The sequence below is a fragment of the Emydura macquarii genome, unplaced genomic scaffold, assembly GCF_026122565.2.
Source record: "Emydura macquarii macquarii isolate MOO-44397 ecotype Brisbane River unplaced genomic scaffold, CSIRO-AGI_Emac_v2 contig_2897, whole genome shotgun sequence".
Taxonomy (NCBI): Eukaryota; Metazoa; Chordata; order Testudines; family Chelidae; genus Emydura; species Emydura macquarii.
In genome coordinates, this window is record NW_027133034.1 from 4,806,124 (window position 1) to 4,825,091 (window position 18,968).

Sequence of the window (18,968 nt, forward strand, 5' to 3'; positions counted from 1 at the left end):
CTTCAGGAACAACTTAAAGATCCAATGGAACTTCTCTTAAGAAGAGAGTAGCTGATGTCCCAGCCAACATTCCATCTCACAATAAAAATAGGTTCTTCTTCTAATGTGTTTGAGTTACTGTTGAATGTGTAATCACAGTCCCTTTTGACTGTACAGTTACTACAACATTACTGGGTTATGTTGTTCTGATGGGGTGTTCACCCCACGCGAGTCCTGAAGGGGTTAAGGTAGGCTAGCTGGGTCAATTAACCACATAGGCTGCAGCTTAATTAAGGATGAAGCTCACCTGGGCAGTATCAGGTAGAGCTTCTATAAAGCTAAGAAGCTGACACCAAAAGGGAGCTGCAGGGAGCAATAATCTGTAATCACGCCTGCTAGGTTTGTTAGAGATTACAGGGAGTGGTAAGAAACTAAAGGAGAAAGTAGTCATAGGGAGTGGAGGAAGCTTCGATAGGTGATAAACCTAGAAGTGCTAGGGGAGAGAAGGAGGCAGTAGAACAGAGCTGAGGGAAATAACAACCAGGTCTGGGAGTAAGTAGATTGTAGTGGTGTAGTATAGGGTCCCCTGCCACTTTCTGGACAAGTGGTACAGCCTGCGGATGGAGAACAGAGGACTGCTTGGAATAGCAGAGGGATAGCTTCTCCCAAGACACTTTAACAGACCCCAGAAAGGGCTGACTATAGTGACGTGGCCAGAAGGCAAAATCCTACAGGGAGTAGCTAAATCACAATGATGATGACTGCCCAGACTGCTGAAGGGCGAGATGAAGACAATGGGCTGAGCAACTCCAGGAAGAGGTGTCTAAACAGTGGTGAGTTAATCCCCAAGGAGGTATGCCAGCAGCAAGTAGTGAATCGTAGTACTGTTGGGCATGAAATACATTAATATATACAAAATAACTCACACCCACTGTAACATGATTGAAGACTAAGGGTTAGATTATAAACTACTGTAAGTCAATTTAACTCAATTGAATTCATTTCTTTAACAAACCTTACAGAACATGCCACTTTTAAAATGTGTATTTCTTCAATGTAGAAACACTTTTATTGCAAAAGCATTGGAGTAAGGGACTATTTTTATTACCTAAAATTAATAGGTAGCATGTACACATCAAAAAAATAATAGAACCATACCTCCTAAATACTGTGCTTTAAAAGACATACTTTTTTTTGTAAAAGATTAGTAAAAAAGCATCAGATACTTTTTTAAAAAATCCCTTTTGCATTTGTCTATTAAAAATGGCTTGACAGCTTTTTACCAAATTTTGCAAAACAACTCCCTCTTAGGAGTTGGCCTCTGAAAGTACATGTTTATAATGGAAACCTTAATTGAAGCATTATGAATGCAACACTCCAATGCCATATGTACTGTGCAGAGTAATTATTGGAGCATTCAGTTAGCAACAGACACTATAGTCAAGGTTGCAAAACAACTTCAATAAGCCTCTGTTGTGTCCATAACTTTCTGAAAAATATGCTACTGTGGCTGAAATGTTTTGTGCTTGGTGACTGGCTGAGTATTATTCTTTGTTAATTTTTAAGTTTGCGCAAAATCCCATTAGCTGCTTTTCAGTTGAGTAGGAAAAATATCCCAAGAAATCATAAAAATAGCTGATTTTTAATCTCAGAAGATTTCTACCAATTTTTGAAACCAAAGGATAGCAGAAGCAGTAGCACTAGAACCATCATCATCATTCACATAGGGTATCTTGTCGCTCCTTAGCAGCTGTCCCAATGTGGTCGGGTCTGTGGACCTAGGCAAATATGCTGCTCTTTTCCACAGGTAGTGCAGATGTTCCAGGGATTAATACTCAGTGACTTCCCACTACAGATCATTCAAGGTGCAACACACACACAACAATAAACTAAGGCTGATGAATAAATTGGAAAATAGGGATACACCCATTTGTAGATTTCTCTGCATTCAAAAAACATGAGCAGGTCTTCTGTGTGTTTTGGGAGGAAATACAGCCTTGTAGTTAAGGAGTATGTTTACACTTTGAGCTGGAAGTGTGAATCCCAGCTGAAGGAGACATACTTGCTCATTCTCATTGAGCTAGCACAAAACAAAACGTGTCCGTGGCAGTGAAAACTAAGGGATGGGCTAGCCCGTGCCTACCATATCAGATAGGTGCATATTCAGTGCAGCTAGCCCCTTCAGTTGCAGCTACATTCTATGCTTAGCATGTAAGCTCAGAGCTCGCGTGAGTGTGTCTCCTTGAGCTTGGAGTCAAACTCTACACTCAAAGTGTAGACATGTCTAAGGTATTGGTCTGGGACTCAGAAGACTTGGGTTAATTCTTGGCTCTGCCAAACTTCTTGCATGACCTTGGGCAAGTCACTTAGGTCCAGATCCTCAAAGGTATTTAGGCATTTAACTCCCTTGACTTCAATGTTTATTAGTCCTTTAAGCTGTGAAATTCTAGGGGTATTCCAGATGGACTGGTAGAGAATGTAGTTCTGCAGTCATATGACTCTTAATGGATTAATCCAGCATTGCCAACAACTGTGACTCTCTTGGTATTTGGTGTTAATCTGAAAACCACATCTCTGGAATCATGTGAGTGTTTGAGCTTCAACTTTCACTTAGTTTTATTTTATTTATTTAAGTTTCTAACCCACATGGTTACGGAAAGAAGCTGGAAAACATGAACCATAAAGGCTCAGAAGGCAAATAGAAAGAATGCATTTATTAATTTTTAATCATGAGTTTAAAAAAATCATCTCATGGGGGTTTTAGTCTTTATTTTATCACTATTAACACACATGAATCAGGGCCTAACTCATGATTTTTGAATACGTGGGGTTGGCAATCCTGCTAAACAAATAATCCAGAGAGTCTAGGAGAGCAGGGAGTTGCTTTGATGGGAGACATGAAGGGAACAGCTCTGGTTGATATGTTGCTCTTATGAAAAATAAAAAATTAAAACGTCTGCGTGTAACTGTGACCAGAAGCTGATGAGAGGGCCAGGGAGTGCCTCAGAGTCCACGGGAGGGAGGGCTGTGGAGAACTCTTGCAGCTGAGGAATAGAAGGACTGGACTGAAGCCTAGGACTGCTAATCACAAACAGTCACAATTCATGAGTCAAACCCCTTCCCCCCTCAAAGCATGCAATAAAAAAAAAATCAATTTGTGATTGTTTATCTTTTGTCTTAATAATCTTTAGGTTTCATATTTTTCAAGCCTATCGCCACAACCATAAGGGCTAGGAACTTCTTAATGAAAGGGGATTCTGACATAACCACATGACAACAGGACCTGGGACTTCAAGAAAAACAAATGAACGTAAGAGTTAGCAACATTGGCACTGTCTATTTGCAGACCCTAATAATTGGACTCTGAAAGCCTGAAGCCAGCATGTAGCTTGGAGAAGGTTTCCTGTGCAAGTATTGGAATTGAAGTGTAATATTAATAAACCAGCTCCCTGAAGAAGAGTTTTCATTTGGAAGAATAGTTTTCCGGTTTTTGGCTAACCCAGAGGTGTTGAAGGAGGGGAAACTGAGGCTGCAGTGCATTTGATGAGGATGCTGGGGGAGGAAACCCATATCCAGGGCCATATAAATACCTAGATGGATGAAAGCAGAGCTATGCCAGTGTTGTGAAATCCTATACAACACAACAAAAACATTGGGGATAAGAGGAAGAGAGCAAGAACCATATGTCAACTCTAGTTAGTTTTTCAACTGTCTGCTACCTGTCAAGTCTCATAGTCTTGGTCTCATTCACACACTGTTTTAATGGTCCTCCCTTATCACCTAAACAAACTCAAATGCTCTCCAGGGGGAAAAAAGGCAATGTACCTTTTGTGTGAATAAGAAACAGACAAAGGTTTCTGCATGGAGTACATTATGGAGTATAGAACATTTGTGCTCACATACCCTACCCATTTTCTCCTTCCTACTCTTTGGGAGTAACGTACTGTTACAGCATTATCTTCTCCCAAAGAAGAAAATCCTTCAATATTATCTGTAGAAAAATGCTTCTTCCCAGATAGACCGACCTCATCTTCACAATCCTGCAATGGGGCAACAATTTGGCCCACTTTCTGTGTGTTCAAAAGGGGGCCTCATACCTTGAAAACCTGCCTTTTGCAGTGAGTATGAAAAATAGATGTATATTCCTTTGCCATGCCTCACTGTAGCATGTCGGGTTTCATGATAGCACTGTCCTCGGCATTGGCATGGGATCTTGTTTGATACTTTTCTATCTAAAGTGCCACCTTTCTTGTGTCATGGATGCACTTATAACAAGTAAAGAGACCTTAGTTACAAGCAGGACAATACTTATTTAACACAATTGAAAGACATGCTAGCTGGAAACATTCCCTGGGGTTTTGGAATCTTATTGTGAATAAACCATGTCTACCACATACATGTACCAGACCATTACTGCTTTGGCTTTTTGTGGGGTTATGCTGACTGCGAGCCATGATGATAGGTGACAGAAAATTGGAGACCAGAAAATTCAATAATTTGCATTCATTTTTAATCAGTATTGGGACCCTGTTGTGGCATACCTCTCACATAGAGTGGTCCCCACTCTAAAAGTTTCCTTTCTCTTTTCCCTATTAGGTACAGTGTTAGCTAGAGCTAGTAGAAGTCTTTTGTTTGAAACTTTTTAAAATTAAAAATGGCCTCTTGGCCTCTTTTGTAAACAAGTTCTGAGGAAAGGTGTTCTGATGTTTTCAAGAAAAACACATACCGCTCCCTCACCGCTAAATTGTTGATTTATTTGGTTTTTTCCTTTCTTTTTTCCTCCTCCCTCCCCCTGCCACTAACATTCCCCCCCCCCCCCCCTGTTTTGCCACTTGAAGGGGCTGGGGAAAGGGATAACCAGTTTTTATTTTGCGCCTTTTTATTTCTTTCCCATCAAAATTTTGAAATGTTCCACAAAAAAATTTGAGGAAAAAGTTCAAAACATTTCTCAAAATGCACTATAGTGTTAACAATGCTGTCAGTATTCCCTACCCTATTTATAAAGAATACTTACTTCACCTAGTACTATGTAGGTGTTAAAGTAAAAGAGAACCTGGTAAAGGCACCCCCCCAGGACCTCATTGTAGCACGGTTGTTCACATTGGGCAGTACCATACCTTGAAGAGGCTCATTAGTGCTACTCAGTGTGATGAAGGGTTGCAGATTCAGGACCTTTGTGTGTTCAGGACCTTTCAAAGTGCTTGTGAATTAACTCATTAGCCCTCCTAACACATCTGTGAGGTATGTGTTACCACCATTTTACAGATAGGTTAAATGATTTCCCTAAGGCCACCTTGCAGATCAGTGACAGAGCCAGGCTTAGACTTCAGTAGTGCCTGGTTCTAAGTCCTGTCTCCCACACACTGGACTACGCTGCTTCTAATTTCTTTTCATTCCTCCTTTACGTCATCTTTATGATACTGCACTTTTCAATGACTGCTATTTAAACACATGAAAAATAAATCAGATGCTGCAATAATACTATTTTAATTATACACGTCACAAAACATGATGAACCTTTTAAACCTATTAAAGGTAGTAATCTTTCATAAATAACATTTTATATATATGATTTTTCAGCAGATTTCTTTTAAAGAAAACTGCAAAGTGTTAATTTTATTAGTGGCATGTAAAATATATTGACCAGTCATAACAAAACAGAATAAGTACATGAAGCCTCATGTGTACGCTTGATGAGTGAGTGGTCAATGGATCTTACCTATTGTCAGTATTGGGTGGGATTTTTTTTCTTTTTCCCTCCACATTTACATCCCAAACTGCAAAGAACATTCTTTAAACTAAATCTGTGCACGTATAATATACAACTTTGGGAAGCAATGTACCCTTTTCAAGAGGATAATGATAGTCTCACTCTCTAAACAAATTCTCCCTAAAGATTACAAAGAGAAATATTATAGCTGAAATCCATCCAAGCAGCATGTATGGTGATGGTACCTTGTTTTTGCTAAAAGGCAGAGGCTGTGTTGGATACTTGAAATCTATACCTTTATTAACAAGCATGAAAGTGTAGCTTTTAGAGTTCTCTCCCATACAACAGAACGTGCTTATTTAAAGGCTACCATTCCTTTTAGCCACATATATATGCAAGTTAGTATACAGAGTTATGAGTTATTAATTTTCTGCAGATGGTTGCAAGCAATATAAATAATCTGTAACATGAAATTGGCAAATTCATTGCATGCAATCCTCTTTGTCCTTTTCTGCCTGTCTTTCAATTGTATACTATGGCTTTCTGTTCCAGCCAGTGGCAAATGAAGTTTTAATCACCATTTTCCCAAACTTTCTAATGTTATAGGGACTGCACAAAATCTTGTAAGTATGCTACTAAATTGGTTTTTTAAGTATGAATCCTCATTATGGTCCTGATCCTGCAGCTGCTCCATATGAAGAAATACTATTGACTTCAGTGGGAGTACAAGACAAAGTTGTGTGTGTACTATAGATCATCTGAGTTTTCTGAATGTGTGAATGATCAGTTTGAACTATTCCTAAGCTATTAAGAATCCGATTCTGTGCTTAGTGCTGCCTGGGAGTGAGGGGAAAAAGAGGAATGCATGTATTGTACAAACAATTTTTGGAAAATTGCCCCCTTTTTGTAAATTTAATTTGGCCCTACACTGTTGTCCCAGGTTGAGAAACAGATTTTGCTCACGTAGTCTTGTTACTATAGCTTTGTGGATGTGAATTGAATATCACTCTCTGCCTTTTAAATCTATGGCAATGCCTAGTTCTGAATGATCGTTAAGCATTTTAACTTTTTGCACTTTTCTGGTGTGAGAAAAGACACTTTCTAGAACACTGAAGGCATTTTTCTGAAAATCTTTTCAGTGCATGTTAAATAGCAATTGTCTGCTCCATGTATTTGATAAACAAGTAAATCAAAATCATTTTTTTCCAGATACTTTAGCTGCTAAAAATGTCCTGTCAATCTTGAATGCAGAGCTGTCAAGCCAAATACTTTTAAGAATAACTGATGATAATTCTGAGTTGGTTTGAAAAAGAATAGTGATGTTCATTGTGAATCTCATTTTTTAAGAATGAGAAAGCTTCGAAGTTGGTGTGTACTTAGATTCATTCATTCTTTCCATTTGAATGAGCATACGTCATGGGGTTCAAAACTATGTTTTATTATACACATAAGGACAAATTCTGCAGTCAGTTACACCAGCATAAATCTGAAGTAACTCCATTAAAGTCAGTGGAGTTACTCCAACTTTCTACTGCTCTAACTGAAAGCAGCATTTGGTCCATAATGGCCCTGATCCTCCATTGTCTTTGTGTAAGCATTTATACCTGTGAAAAGTGGATGAAGCTTTTTACATCCATTCTGCACTCACCTTTCACGTGTGTAAATAACTACCCAAAGCAGAAAGGCACTGGACAGTCAGGCCCACAGTTTTTAGCCTGTGGCTCAGATCCTAGACTGCAGTCAGCACAATTCAGGGGGGTAGTACAAAGATGGCTGTCAGCCATCTAAGCATCCTCAGGCCTAGAGGGGCCATCCCGAGACAAAAAGGCCACCAGGCCAAACCCTGACCTTAAGTAGTGACACTGTAGGACTGCTCTAGTTTACACTGACTGTTAGTAGCCGCCAGTGGACTGATCCAGTAGCTGTACATTGCCAGGGCATAAAGACACCTTAGCTATAGTCTGTGCTAGGGGGGCAAGAAGTGGGTTGTACAGAAGCCACTATGTATGGCAGCTTGGGATACACTACTTCAGGATTATTCTACACAGGGGAAACTCTCTAGCTACTGTTGAAGCCAGGTTTTAGGTTTTATGTAGCCTGAGTTGCACAAAGCAATATTAGCAGAGTACAAGATCTAGCCCTTTGTTAAAGTAGTTTAATGGTGGCTCTTTAGTCTACCCATTCTGTGAAAACAACATGATGTATTATGTTGTTAAGCCCACAACTGTTTTTATTTAAACATAAAGAACACCTATACAGATTTTAAAATTTGAAATGCCATAAAAGGTTTTAGGGGACCTTGAATGCTTTCTTAAATACAATGGCTTGAAAAGCATCTACAGTAATGAACTGCTAGCCTGCACTAAAACTGGGAGGAAAAATGAAAGGTGGAAATGATCTTCACTGAAGAGTATTTTCCACTGGGGACTCCATTGGCATTCAGTTGTCTCATTTAATTATCACTTTCCTGATCCAACTATTATTCATGAGCTGCTTCTTGTTCTTAAAGAGCTCTGAGCTGTGCTTGCCAATATTATGGCATATTATGAAGCACAGTTATGCAGCAAGGGGGTTGGGGTGATAATGCATTGGTCTACATTGCTGGCATGTTTTCTATTTGAACTCATCATCTGCCAGAAGAATGCAGAGCTCTTTATTCAAAGCCAGAAAAATCAATTGAGTTTTCAGCATTGTACACTATTTGGCTAGCATCACACTCTTTTGCATTATTTAGGTAGAATACAGACCATTAAATTTGCACAGCACATAAGCAGTATGAAACATTTGCATGGGATTTACACTAGTTTCCATGTGATTGCATTCCTGTCTGTAACAATGGTGAAAGAAATGCACAGAAAGGAAAGTTTCTAACAGATGTAGGCAGTGCCCTCTGGAATAGATTTGAGATGAATTTTAATTGGCATTGGTTTTATCCATACGTGAAGCTGAAGTATATTCATCTTTGTTTCTTCATGCCCCCTCTGCCCAAATTAAGTGCATAGTTTTTAATGGAATTACCCAGTGCAAATTTACTAGGTCTGGATCTCACTCTATGTATGTCCAGGGTAATGATAGTCATTAATAGCTAAAGAAAAAAAAACTGTTCTCCTAAATATGCCTCTAACCATGTCACAGCTAATTTAAAGAAAAAAATGTATAATTTCTGTTCTAAACCATTGAATTTAGTTTATAATAGAAATAATCTTGAGGAAATTGGTCATTAATGAAGTTAATTTGTTAGAGTGTTAGCTGCCCTTGGCTTCACCCCAGGCCATTAAGTCAAAAACCATCACTTGTTAATAATGACTGATTTTTTTTTTTTTAAATTGCTTAAATACTGAACTGACCCTTGATAAGCATTTAGTTAAATTTAAGAACACTTATGTGGTGTTGTTTTTGTCAGCAAAGAACATTAACACACTTCAGAACTTTCTATTGGGCATGAAAAGAATAGAACAGTGGGTCTGATTCTCCTCTCACATCAGTTTTAGGTAAATGCAATATCATTGAGTTAAGCAGAGCTACTCCCAGTTTACATTGGCATGAGAAGAGAAACAAGCCCAGCATCTTCTATACATTATAGATCAAATGCTCTTCTCACTCCAAATTATCCTGAAGAAGGGCTCTATGTAAGCTCAAAAGCTTGACTCTCTCACCAACAGAAGTTGGTCCAATAAAAGATTTCTCTCTACTATTGTGGGACCAACATGGCCACAATAACAGTGCATCCAAATTATCCTTTAAGACTTCCAAAGTTCACTGAGTTGAATGGGAGAAACTGAAATAATTTAGCACAGAGGACCAAAATTAGACATTTTGAAACCAAGTGTGCTTCCCTTGAATTCAGAAGAGTTGTCAATGGAGTGGCAAACAGGTCTGAATATGGCCCTGAATAATACATTACCTGAATATTTATTATGTGCAAAATCCTACAGATGTCACTCACTCAAATCTTTTAGTGACTTTAGTGGGAGCAGGAGCAAGGCCCACAGGTGGGATGAGATGATTATGATGGGCATGATCGCTGCCATAACAGCCACAGGGCTAGAAGTTGTTTCTGCAGCTCCCTGGGTGACCGCTGCATCTGTGCTGCTACCTAGCAGAGAACGGATCAATGGGCTGTGAGCCTTGTAGAGCCAAACACCACTGCTGTCCTGCTCAGAGGTCCTGACTGGTGGAGCATACCTGTTCCCTGATTGGCCCAGGCATGCTAGTTAAGGCCTAAGGGTAACACCTGCTGCCTATCTGTGCAACAAGTTAGATCCCTGATGTGCTGCCAAGACAGACCTTGCCTAGTTTCTAGTCCCTTTTCCCTTGCCTTGTTCCAGCCCTGTCCCAACCTCACTCATGCCTTGGACCTAGTCTTGTTCCTGCCTTTCTTGCTCCAGGTAATCCAGTTCTGATCCTTGGCTCTGGCATCTGGCTTGTGACTCTGGTTCTGATCTTAGATTCCCTTTCCTCATCCTTGACTCCTGCTCTGACTGCTAGGCATGACTGCCCACACCCTGATTCTTGACACATTCTAACATGCTTTATCAGATCTAAATATGACACTAGTATAGAGCTATGGGCTGAGGAATGAGGATAGTATGCTAGATTCCAATATCAATTCTGGACTAATTTCATTAAATTAAAATGATCTCAGTGTATCTGAGAGCAGAGCTTGGCCCAACCCCCTTGGCCAAAGTTGTAGTTGTCTACCCTAGTTTGTGCATTGAAAGAACAACTGCAGCCTTTCAATGCCACTTGAACAGGTAGCAAGCCAGTAGCCCTAATTAGTTGTGGATCCCATCTTCCCTTTCCTGGCATGTCTCTGCCATGCCATCCTAAACCTCAGGTATGGATGACCAGAACAGAGCCCCTTCTCTCTGCAACATGCAAAATATATGGAAGCCGCACTGACTGGCAGGTCCAGGGATTTGTAGAAGAGCTCCAGTCCGGCAAACCTATCTTATGTAGGTTATTTTATGTTATGTAGTTTTCCCTGCTTTTTATAATAGGATGCATATGGAGCTGTGACATCAAGATTTTTCTAGGGATTTTTTCACCTACTCTGTTGGAAGTGGGTCCAGTTCTTATCTCTGATGTTTGCTTTATGATGACTTTCTTTTCTTTAATTGCCTATAAATTACTCAAATTCTGGGCTTGATCACAGCTCACACGAGTGGCACAGATTCGTGTGTGTATTCCATTGGATTTACTAGGACTCAGTTCACTTAAAAATCCTTCTGTCTCCAGCAAGATAAATGGCACCAAAAGGGAGTCTTGGGCTTCAAAGAGTTATAAACACAAGGTCCACCAATGAAATAACAGGTCTCCTTTACCTCTGAGAGCTGGCCCTTTTAGCCTTTATTAACACTGGAGACCTGCTGCAAGTTGAAACAACCTAAACAGTCTTATCTTTAATATTAAACTTTCAAGTCCTATTCCTTTCAGCCCAACTGTGTCTACAAGGCAAAGCCACTAGACCTTGGCCAGTTTGGCTCAATGGGAAAAATTCCTTCCTGATCCCAATTGGTCAGACCCCCCCCCCAGCTTACTGAAAAACACAGGTTCTATGCTACAATGAAGGGGAAGGAGAGAGGAACAGCAAAAAGGGCAAGAGACGCCTGAGAAGCCCAGGAGAAATTTAAATAGGTGTGTGGATGGTGGGAAAGAGAGCCAATCACCTTGCTTGCTCCCCAAAGCCCACCAATGAAAGGTGGAAGAGGGGTCTGGCTCCTGCCTCACCAACATGTGATCTCACCTCCTCTATCCCTGCTGCTGTATCTCATCACTACCAGTCCAATCTACAACCTCTCCTGTCTCAATGGCACAAGAGAATCTTACCACAGCATAGAACTGTATTCATTCTCAATTATAGGATAGGGAAAAAAGAGTGTACATGTAGTGTCATGTCTTCTAGAGACTGTGAGGGACAACTTGACACAATTGACAACTGAATAATGCATGATAATTCCTGCCACTCCCTAAAATGATCCAGTGTCTGAATCTATACAAAATAATGTACCCCATTACACTGAAGAGAATAATTTAAGAATAGTGTTCCTGGAGATATATACAGGCTGTGTAGTTCTGTTTCTAGCTCCCTGGTGAAAATTAAATTTCTCACTCAATATATCAGTCTGTTTCAATCCCGGTGTCTTTGTATTTGTCCACCTTCCTTCTTCTCTATCTTGCTACTGACTCCTTCCTAAATACCTTCTTTAACTTAAAAGCTTATGAATTACTTATCATGTAGTTAAAGTGACAAAAAACTATCGTTTTTAGACAATCCACTGTTAAGTTTTGTAAATGTGATTGAGTTGGCAAAGTTTAAATCAGTAAATTTTGGAAAAGATAATAGCTATATGAAGTTCATACTCACTTTATTTTGCTGTCTTACAACTAACTGTATGTATGCCTTCTGTTTCTCTTTGCCTCTTTAAATCTGGGATGTTATCACTGATTTCAGGCGTGGGATTGGTTGGTGGGAGGGGGGTCTCTTAAAAAAAAATGCTGTGCAGCTGAAAATGAAGGCATTCTTGGTCTGCATGCCTGTTATTTCACCGATGTTTTCTAATTGTTTCATGCTATTCTTCTATTTTGTGTGCTGATATAAATTATTGCCATCTTCTCATATTACTCCCCTGGACCTTTTGTGTTTCATTTCTCTACAGGCTGGTAACCTCTGGTGCACACAAAATAAGGTTAACAAACTTTGGATCTAATCCTTCTGTTGAGATAATTGCAATACCCTCTTGACTCCAGTGGGATCAGGCCCCCTATGAATGATAACAAAATCAGAGGAGCAGACACTCATATCTTTGGATGAGTGACCTCTTATCACCAGCAGCCCCCTTTGGTTCTTTCACTCAAAAGAGGCCAGTAACCTTTTTGATGATACAGAGATTGGCCTTCCATGTACAGTTCTATCCCATTGAAACAGTGAAGGTACCTTCTTTGGGAATGTCTCATTTCTCAACAGCATCTAAATGTTGGAGTATACATTATAGAAAAGTGGCCAGAGCCTGGGAATGGCCAGGCTATTGCCAGTGAAGTTCAGAATATGAGGTGGGGGGAATGGTGCCAGGGGACTATAAGACACTTTTATATTATCCTGATCTCGGGCTCACCAGGTGCCAGACCAATCCCTACCACAAGCTAGAGAAGCCTTGTGGTTGCTCCATCTTGCACTCAGCTCCCATTTGCCATTCTGAGACCCAGGTATCAGGTGGCGGTCACAGATCCCTGGCCATGTTCCTGATATGTCCCCTAATCCAGAAGCTGCTACACTGCCCATACACCATCCAAAGGTAATCACCAAAATAAAAATTCCAAAAAAGTTGGTTAAAAAGGCCTGAAGACAGAAAGCAGCTTTAGCAGGGACCAAAATATAGGCCCAAAAATTTAAATTTAGATCAGCATTCATTCATTTCAAATAAATCTTCTGAGAATTTTCCTCAGTGGTATCCATCAAATATCATTTTCTCTGAATGATGTTCTTCCATCTTGAACCACAGAAGTAGATGGCTCATGGACACATTCAGGCTCCTATTTATTTTATTAAAATTATTTAAGATTTAAAATGAATGAAGTTATCAGCCTATTTACTTTTTGCAAAAGTTAATATTTATAATGGTTTGCACCTTACAGTTAGAGGTAACAACTTATATGGACATTGACAAGAATATTCTCTAGTTGTGCTAATTCACGGTAGTCTTTGAACTCCCGGAGAAAGATGTTTTCTGAATGGCATGTCTGAATCTGTCTTTTATGCTGGTATTCATAGTCTGACTCTACTCCCATTGACATCAATGGGAACACTAAGGCCAACGCTGAGCACTTTTGAAAACCTTATCCTTAGTGTCTGGACAGCTTTAAGCATATTGTCTGTAGATATATGGGCATGCTATCATTACATCCTATTTCTCTTACATATCATCCTATGGTAGATTATATTAAATTTTAAAAATAATTATGCTAAAAGAAAGCTTAGGTTGCAAGTTTCGGTATTCAGAAGTTAGGAAATGCCAAAGTTGGAATTGTCTATACAACCTTAACTCCTCCTCCCTGAGTATATGCATTATGATACAGTCCTTAATTAAATGCACAGCTTGAACACTTTCGTTTATTTTTAATTTCATTTTTCTTTATTAAGAACTCAAAAAACAAATTCTATAGAATGCTGTCATGCATAAGATATTTATTCAATAAGGCAAAAGCATCTTCCATGATCAGATAACTGTGGCAGAGCTCTATAAATACCTTCAAGCCTGAAGGAGAAAGTTTGAAAAAGTTATGAGCAACTAAAAAGCCCCTTTAGAATAGAAACCCTTGGGCATCCTTCACGATAGGTGTTGCTATGAGCTACAGCTATAATTGATATGTTAAAATAGATGCAATATACACAAGGGATGAGTTCAAACCACCCAGATCTGAATACCTCAAAGGGGGCTAGAGAAGGGAAATATTAGAATCTGAACGTGGTCCACATCCAAATTTTACAGCATTTCTGCCTCTAGTTTGAACTAAAATAAAATCTGCTTCTAACCTTGCAGCTCAAGCCTATTTCCATTTTGCATGTACTTGCATTTTGCAAGTACTTAACTTACTATAAAATGTCAATGTATCAATTTAAAACAAAAATGAACCCTCCACACCACCATCTGTCAGTTTGTCATGTCCTTTACTCTGGAAGGTCCGGTCATGTCAACAACCCTAAAGCAATCTTTGCCACATTCTGCTGGTTCACATCTCTTCTGCCTCTAATACCCTCTTTTTTAATTGTAGCTTATGTGGAAATATGTACAAGAATTTTTCTGTTCTCCCTAAATTTACCTCTTCAGGATAGTAGTTTCTAAGAAATAAGTGTTTATTGATTCTACTACCCCAGAAAAAATCGCTCCAATAGCAAAGGATAGATGACAGATCGTGTTTTCTGAAAAACTACCCAATGCATCAAACTCAACTAAAAATGATACGGAACTGAAATAAACATATATTCGGTTAGAAGTAGTACAGCTGCTTGATCCAGTTGGAATTCTCCCTCCCCCCAATAAAATATTGATTTTTTTGTCAAAAAATAAAAACCCACAAATTTTCAGACACACTGAAAAAAATCATCAGAAAATTCAGTTTTCAGCAAAAAGTTCAATTTTTAGGTTTTTTATTTTCAAAAGAAATTAAATATTTCCAGGGAAAGTAAACACTTTCCATAAACATTTTTCATTAGTTGAAAACCCAATTTTCCATCTCCCTCTCCCCCCCAAAAAAACCTTCAAGTGAAAATTTTTGACCCATCCTAACAGTTGTTCCCACTTTCAAATTACGTACAACAGCTTGCCCCTAAAAAATCATGTTGTTCCCACTGTACAATGCTGACTCCCTCAGTATCTGATATCCTGGACTGCAAATTCATAACAGGCTGGTTTGAAGCAAAGGGACATTGCTCTTTTTCCATTTTCTACTTCTTCTGCCTAGTGTATTGTATTTTTCCAACCTGCTTCTTTCAACTATCATCTTCCTGTTTTCTTTCCTACATCCCATATTTGCTTTTTCTTTACCTCAAAAAGTCATAGGAATGCTTGAAATCTATTAAGCTCTTTTCTTGGCAGAGCCAAGGCCAGAAGGGACCATTGTGCTAATCTAGTCTGACCTTCTGTATACAACAGGCCATAGAACTTCCCCCAAAATAATTCCTAGAGCAGAACTCTCAGAAAAACCTCCAGTCTTGATTTAAAAATTGTCAGCGATGAAGAATCCACAACTCTTGGTAAATTGTCCCAATGGTTAATTGCTCTCATTGTGAAAAATGTATGCCTTATTTCCAGTCTGAATTTGTCTAGTTTTGACTTCCAGCTATTGGATCATGTTATGCCATTCTCTGCTAGATTATTAAGAGTCCATTATTAAATATTTGTTCCCATATAGATACTTATAGACTGTAATCAAGTCTATCCTTAACTTTTTCTCTGTAAAGCTATATAGATTGACTTCCTTGAAGCTGTCATTATAAGGCGTGTTTTCTAATTCTGTAGTCATTCCTGTGGCTCTCCAATTTATCAACATCCTTCTTGAATTGTGGACACCAGAATTGGACACTATTCCAACAGCAGTTGCACCAGTACCAAGTACAGAGATAAAATAACCTTTCTACTCCTTCAAGATTCCCCTCTTGATGCATTCTAGAATTGCATTAGCTCTTTTGGCCACAGTGTTACTTTGGGAGTTCACATTCAGCTGATTATCCATCACAAACCCAAACCTTTTTTAGAGTTACTGCTTCACAGGATAGAGTCCCCCATAATGTAAGTTTTGGCCTACATTCTTTGTTCCTAGATGTTTATATCTACATTTGGACATACTAAAATGCATGTTGTTTGCTTGCGCCTTGTTTACCAAGCAGTCCAGATCACTTTGAATCAGCGCCCTGTTCTCGTCATTATTTATCACTCCCCCAGTTTTTGTCATCTACAAATTTTATCAGTGATTTTGTTTTTGTCCAGGTCATTGATAAAAATGTTAAATAGTATTCAGCCGTGAACTAATCTCCCACAGCACCCTACTGGACACGTTCTTGATGACGGTTCTCCATTTACAGTTACATTTTTTATACCTATCAGTTAGCTAGCTTTTAATCCATTTAATGTGTGCCATCTTAATTTTACATCATTCTAGTGTTTTTAATCAAAATATCATGCAGTATCAAGTAAAGTGTCTGACAGAAGTTTGTCTAGTACTTCAAGAATATTACCTTTATCAACCAAATTTATAATTGCATAAAAAACCCCTCAAGTTAGTTTGACAGGATCTACTTTCCATAAACCCATGCTGATTGGCATTAATTACATTACCCTCCTTTAATTCTTCATTAATCGAGTCCTGTATCAGCCACTCCATTGTCTTGTCCAGGATCGATGTTAGGCTGACAGGCCTATAATTACCCAGGTCATTCAGTTTATCTTTTTAAAAAATGGGCACAACATTAGCTTTCTTCCAGTCTTCTGGAACTTCCCGAGTGCTCCAAAGCTTATTGAAAATCAACATTAATGGTCGAGCAAGCTCTTCACCAAGCTCATCTAAAATTCTTTGCTTCAAGTTAAAAGAATGGACCTGCTGATTTTAAAAATATCCAACTTTAGTAACTTCTGTTTAATATCCTCCAGAGATACTAATGGAGTGGAAAGAGTACATTATCTGTTTTTTTTTTCTCCTAAAGACAGAACAAATATTTATTGAACACTTGTCTTTTCTGCATTATCATTGATATTTCTACCATTTCCATCTAGTAACAGGCCACAGCCATTGTCAAGAATATTTTTGTACTTAATATATAAATAAAAAAAACCCAAAAATAAACCTTTTCATTGTCCTTAACTCTGCTGGCCATAGATTTCTCCTTGTGGTCCCTCTGCTTCCCTTATCAATTTTCTACAATTCCTAACTTCCAATTTTTATTCATTACTATCAACTTCCTCTTTCTTCCCTTTGTTATATATCATTATTAATTTTTTACATCTGCCTTCACTTTCCCTCTAAACCAGGTCGATTTTTTTAACCAACACAGCCTTCTTCCTCAGTTGTGAGAGTATGTCTTTTTGGGCACCAATAAGTGTTCTTAAATCATTCCCCATTATCATTCATATTTTTCTGATTAAATTATTTCTCTCACCTGATTTGAATCTTCATTGGGTCTTCATTGTTGTCAGCTTTTTGAAACTGGCCCTATTAAAGCACCAAGCATATATTAATGGTCTAGACTTTATTCTGTTTGCACATTATAAATGTGATAAAGTCATGATCCCTTGTACCTAAGATACCATTAATTTTTAGTTCTACAATCAGCTCCTGTTTATCTGTTTGGACAAGATCTAAAAGAGAATTTCCTCATGTTGGCTGCAACACTTTGAGTTAGGAAATGTTCCTCTATCATGTTTAGAACTTCCAAGGATGTTTTTAGTACCGGCAGTATGTGACCTCCAGCATATATCACTCATATTGAAATCTCCCATGATCACACAACTTTTTTCACTGCACATTACAGATAGGTGCATAAGGAACCGGTCATCCTGTTCCCTAGTGCAATTTGGTGGTCTGTAGCACAAACCAACTAATACTCAATCTTGTGCTTTATCTGTTAGGACATTGATCCATATGCATTCAAGATTATTTTCTTCTAAAGGTAATGCCAGTTTATAGATTCATCAGGAGTATATCTTTGAGGCAATCGCTTAGCAGCTTCTTTCTTCAGGCAGGGATTCTTTTACTAACTTCTCTTCATCTCTCAAGCCTTCAAATGTTCTAGCTTCTTCATTGGGAGCACCAGATTCCTGGAGCATTGGTACTTGCATCAGTTTTGTATGCCTTCAAGACTATTGCTTCTGTCCCGTACTATTGTATTTTTTTCCGTGGATGAATGCTGGTCTGGCCAATAAATATTCCCTTGAATCCAGCCTTTTCAGCTACTAGTCATCGTAAGTAAAGAAAGAAAGGAGGAAGGGGAATTACTATACTAGTGTTTTCCCACTTGATACCTGCTTTTGTTCAAAGATATATTGAATAGACACTGCTATACAAAGGTCCAGATACTGCAGTGACTGGCACCCTGTGAATGCATAAAACAGATCATAATATAATCTCTTCAGGGGAAAAAATGTCTTGAAAGCTGCCTAGCATTTCACATTTTTTGTAAATTATTTACTTGAAGAAAAAATGCAATTTTAAAACCTATTTCTTCTTAATTATGATAGATTTTGACAGTGGGATTGGAGGATTACATCAACCATCTGTTCTTAAATGAAATGAAGTGCTGAGAAGAGTTGAGACCCACACGGTGTAGCTAGAGATCACTTTTCATTCCATCCCAAAAGACAGAAGAAATCAGGACTCTTTTTTTTTCTCTTTTAAAGAAAAACTTTGGTTATCTTGTCATGCATAATATATTACATCCCTAGCTTCTAAAAATAAAGTAATATGATTAAAGGTTTTCAATTACTGAATATTTTTTCTAATTGAATAAGAAATTGAGATACTTTTCAAATGTTTTTTCTATATTGAAAACAAGAAAAGATACAGTTCCCAAATAAAATAATACATTGCTGGAAGTCTTACATGTAACAAATGATACACAGGCTATGTAGGAGTTCAAATAAACACAATTTATTCCCTGTATATGCTTTGCTATCATTTTTTAAGATAGTAGACAAAGAAATGAGGAAGAATTATCTAATTCAGTGAGTGAATTACAACTGAGGAATCTGTGGGAGAAGTTCAGATTCTTGAACCTCTTGACAATTCC

General features: G+C 38.5%; 1 long non-coding RNA gene across 2 annotated transcripts; it reads left to right on the forward strand.

Moving 5' to 3' along the window:
* The first annotated feature begins 359 nt into the window (after positions 1-359).
* Positions 360-18,661, forward strand: LOC137166782 (uncharacterized). 2 transcript variants are annotated; one of them, XR_010923816.1, is made up of 3 exons: positions 360-812; positions 3,171-3,289; positions 18,421-18,661. It is a non-coding gene; the product is annotated as an uncharacterized lncRNA (long non-coding RNA). The 2 variants fall into 2 exon arrangements; XR_010923815.1 differs by lacking the exon at positions 18,421-18,661 and having other exon boundaries at positions 3,171-3,436.
* Positions 18,662-18,968: the final 307 nt, after the last annotated feature.